We start from the raw sequence: 5560 nt of genomic DNA on the forward strand, positions 1-5560 counted from the left end.
TGACTTTGAGAGGCTAAAGTTGATTTATGTACTTGTGTAAAATACTTCTTCATTGAATATTGAGAGTCAATTGTAAAATAAATATTTGGGAAAATGCACAAGTACCCCCCTCAACCTATGTCTGAAATCCCAGAGACACACTTATACTATACTAAGGTCCTATTACCCCCCTGAACTTATTTTATAAGTAATTTTTTACCCTTTTTAGCCTACGTGGCACTAGTTTTAAAAAAAAAGTCAACCATCATTGGGCCCACAAGATAGTGCCACGTAGGTCGAAAAGGGGTAAAAAATTATTAATAAAATAAGTTCAGGCGGTAATAGGACCTTAGTATAGTATAAGTGTGTCTCTGAGATTTCGGGCATAGATTGAGGGGGTACTTGAGCATTATTCCTAAATATTTAGTCAGAACTTACCAAAATTAAATATTCAATAAGAACAAAAACATAACTATAGACAATAATGAACAAAGTTTGAATCTCATAAATAAAAGTTAATGTCTTTTGAACAAATCCTGAATGTCCATAAAAAATATATAAAATCAACTAATAAGACCAAACAAATAAAATTATAACTCTCATAATCAGTGCATAGAATTGAAATTTTCATATGAAAATAAAAAATTATTAAGAAAAATTATTATCCGAGTTTAATCAGCTAAATAAAATAGCATATCAACAAATACCAAAATCAAAGCATAAAATTCTAAAAAAAAAATTAAAAAAGAAAACTTACGAGGTTGCCATCACAAATGGAGCCTGAAGGAAAGAATGAAACTAATCCAAAAGACGAATGATCATCACTCCTCCACCAGCGGCAGCAAGCAACAGTGGCAACGTCGAGATAGCATCAGCGGCCAACGAGCAACAACAAAAGTGAAGTTGAACAAGAAAGACTAGGAAAAATATAATATTGCAATCTCTCGAAAAGAGGGGTTTTTTTTATTTTTTGACTTTGATTTAAAAAATAATTTTTTAAAATTATTTATGACTTAAAAAACGGAGTCGTTAAGTCTATTTTAATTCAAAAACACTTAAAACGGAAGCTCAAAAAATAGAGTAGTTTGGACATTGATCTATTCAAGCTTGCAAAATCGCTAAAAATTTCAAAACAAAAAATATTCCTGACTAGATTTGATCACTCGACCTAAAATGCTTAGGCAAAACCTTGACACCCACCAACTGTTGTGTTGAAAAGCTTTCCACCGCCATGAGCTTGACTTAGACGAGGAAGGAGATTTGAGACAGAAAAGAAAGAAATGTTTTTCTCTAAAAACTCTTAAAATTTTGAGGGCTCTTTTAGCTATCAGGAAACTCTATTCTTTTGATGAAAACTTGTTATTTTGGATACTGAAAATCGTGTTTTCTTAAAGGGTAAAAACTGTGTCCCGAATCAGTAAAGAAAATGGGTTATTTATAGGAAAAATTAGGGTATAGGACTAAAATATCACATATATCAAGGAATATTTTAATTAAGTGATATATATGAAGGATCAAAATAATTCAAACCTTATTCATTAAGGATCATTATAACCATTTGTTCGAAAAGAGAAAGAGGAAGTGCACCGTTTTTGAGAGTAAGAGCATGCAAGAGTGTGTAAATGAATGTATATGTGTGTATAGGTCGGTAGAATTAAGAGAATGACCCATTTCATTTTATAAATAGCCACTCAGATTTAGAATAATCAAATTGAATCAATTAGTTAAATTCGGCCGAAATTAAAATGAGTTGAATAATTATCGATTAGCCATTTGAGCTTCTTAATTTAAATATATAAGACAAAATAATTATCAAGACATACGTGAATTACTTAAAATTGAGAACTAATTATAGATAATTATAAAATTAGCTCATCTGCAGAAAATAAATATGTATTACGCTAAAAACTATTTTTAAGGGTATTTTCTAAATATTTATATTAAAGACTAAAAATATATATAAAATCATATACAGTTATATGATTATTTCTAAAAACTAACTATACTATTTGGAAAAACATTTAACATGTTTTTGGATTTTTCATAGATGACTAGTTCAAATTGTTCGAAATCGAAGAAACTCGATAATTAATATGAATTGCGTAGGCTAAAAATTGGGTGTCAACAAAGCCAATCAATATAGAACCTATACTAGGCTTGGTACCCGAGCCAACTAAGATATATCTTATACCTGGCATGGTAATTGGGCCAACTGATAATATGTATCAGAATGGTACTCGAGCCAACTAAATAATGTATACTAGACGTGGTATCCGACCCCACCAAGAATGACAACACCACAACCACACTTGTAAGACCACAAGCATATAAGATGAGTTCATTGCATGAGACTGACAATAAATATCATTTCACTTTCATCCCTTTTTAACTCCCTAATCGCATATTGTATAAGCATTACTAATGAAATACTTAACATTTACACATAACTTAAATTGGAAAAAAGATTCAATCGTCACCTACCTAGAAGCCCCAATATCCTACTTAACTTGAGGCTTCCCTTTATTATGAAGCTTAATTTGTTGTTGATCAATAAACAAAATACAGGACAAAATCAATTCAAATGGCCTAAATATATCTAGTTACGTCATAATCTCGAACCCTAGTCCAGTTTTATGATCATTCCACCCAATCCAAGACTTCCTACCATTCGTTCATCTAGATGTCACGTCCAGCCACATCACAATTAAATTTTATGTCCGAATGGGGGCGAAAGGGTCTAGAGTTGTGGAGAGATTTGCGGAGAACTCTAAAACCTTCTAGATTAATCAAGAAGGCTAGAGAATATTCTTTAGAATAACTTAGATATTTTCTTGGAAAGGTTTAAAAATTCCTAGAATGTGTAGACTTTTTTATAGAGGGACTAAAGTCTAAATAAGAAGAGACTTATAAAGTAAATAATATTTACACTAAGATCCTTAGGAGGTAGTATAAATAGGGGGTGTCATTCATTTGCAAGACATCCAAGCTTGAAACAAGCAACCCAACAACTTGTAAAGCTTTCTTCCAAGCAATATAAGTCTTCCTTTCATTCTCTTAGCGATCTTAGCATAAAGGGCTTACTTGAGCTTACAAAATCGTGAAAGATTCGTAAGTAAGTTGTCAACTGCCGCACAGAGCTTTAGTAAGACTCTAAGTCTGTGACATAGAACTACCAATTTTATGGTTAACATTCGAAAATCATGGAAATATAATCACGAACTACATTTTATAACCAATTTTAAGGGCTTCTACATTCAATAATCTTTCCTATACCAGGTTTTCCACCCTAAGTCAAGCCAAACCCACCCCTAGAGTCACAACTACTAATTCTGGGAACTAAGATTCGAAATACTAATTAATTGGAGTATTTTACTTACCTTTATGAAGGATTCAAATGGAAAACAAATAAAATTTGCCTTTTAAGTCTCTCTGCAATTTCCTGATGTTTCATTGTATAAGAGTGAAAACTTTGGGGAATTTTCTACATTTCAAACGACTTACCCTACCATAGAGGGTCAATCCCACTGTACCAGCAACACTGTAGCGGAAGTGCCAGCTGTTATTTCCCATTTTAACCGAGCTCAAATTAGTTTACAACACATTAGTGATTTCTAAATTAATTAACTAAAGAAGTCGTCGTCTAACTATTAAAGGGTGAGTTAAGACACCTATATACTTTCAAATTGACTTTAATCCTTAAGGGGTAATGCATTCTTTAACCGACCAGACTTAAGTTAATAAATGAGGTCTTTAAATGTTGCTTAAGAAATAATTATTTTAAATTGTAACAAGCTAATAATTAAAAATATATATGATATAATAACATAAAAATCATATAGATGATTGTACTAAATGACAAAATGAGAATAATAATAATAATAATAATAATAATAATGACAACAACAACAATAATAATAGAGTAAGACGTCATAGGCGTTCTCCAAGCAATCTTCGCTTGTTTTTCTCGTTGTGGGACACATTTAAAGGAGATGAAATTGGAAGATATTATGTGGGTGTTGAGAGTCTTGCATCAAGACTCCATATGTTGCTTCATGCAAATAAAGAAAGAATATGGAGATCCATAAGACAATTTAACTTCTCATGATAGTGAATAAAGATAGTAATGAATAAAACTATATAACAAATAGGCTATATCCCAAACACGAAATGAAACTCACCGACTTGCCAACAAAATTTGAAATAGCTAAATTATAGAACATATATACTCACCAAAACTAATACCCAATATTATTCAATTTAAACTATAAAAACAAATCACTTTCGTAAATGAAAAATGAAACCAAACAAAGATATTTTGAGATTTACACAGGTCAATTATTTCAAGCTTAGAAGAAAACTTATACACGTATATATGCTAACCGAATACGCATGTGGCGATGAGTTAAATTAGAGACCCATTTAAACATCTGACCTAAACATGCAGGATCTAAAAATAGACATTTGAAAAAATACAAATAAACTTTCAACGGAATTAGGTTTATTTGAGTGAAAGAGTTGTGGGCGACTGTATTGTAGCATAATGGGTTCTATTTGGGCAGACTTGACATTAAAAATGGGGCTAAAAGTTCTGTAGTTTGATCAGATTTTCACATAAGAAAAGGGCTGAAATCAAAGAGAACTTTGTGCTTTATTTTGAGAAAATTTCAAGGCATTTTTCCCTCTTAAAATAATTTATGGGTAACTTTCACGTATAGTCACTAAAAAATAATTACTTAATCTCCATAGCTATAGTTTGATAATTATAATTTGTAGCTACATGTTATATGAAGGAGAGAGGCGAGCGAGACTGAGAGAGAACGGAGAGAGGCGAGAGAGGGGGAAAAGAGTGGGAGAAATGTAAATTATATATGTCTATTGGTTAGATAATTGTACATTATACATATGTATTTGTATATATGACAAGAGAGATCGGGAAAGGGAGGAGAGAGGCGAGCGAGAGAGGACAAAGAGTGGGAGAGAGGTGAATTGTATATGTATATAATTGTATATTATACATATGCATTTGTATGAATGGCAAGTGAGATTGGGAGAGGGAGCAAAGAGGCCAGCGAGATTGAGAGACGGAGGAGAGAGGCAACCGAGAGAGGGCAGAGAGTGGGAGAGAGGTGAACTGTATATGTACATAGGTTAGATAATTGTATTTTATACATATGTATTTGTATATCCTGGCGAATTATACCTATACAAACGTGACTAATTATACAAACTCGAAGTCAGCCCACGTAATTAATGCATAAGGTTAGTCTAAGTGGTAATTATAGAAAACTATAGCTATGATGAGTAATTAATAGTATAAGTTTGCTTGACCGCGTAGTTTTCCCTATAATTTATTTGGGCCTTCTTATATATATATATATATATATATCAACACACAAAAATACAACGATAAAATATTTGTAAAACTAATAATAACTAAAGATAATCATTGTAATTAGAACAAAAGCGAAAACAATACTAAGTACACTAAAATGATAAAGGAATGAAATAAAAGTGATAGATAACACGACTATAATAACAATATCGATAACAAGAGTAATATATATATATATATATATATATA

The sequence above is a fragment of the Solanum pennellii genome, chromosome 4 (assembly GCF_001406875.1).
Source record: "Solanum pennellii chromosome 4, SPENNV200".
NCBI classification, from domain to species: domain Eukaryota; kingdom Viridiplantae; phylum Streptophyta; class Magnoliopsida; order Solanales; family Solanaceae; genus Solanum; species Solanum pennellii.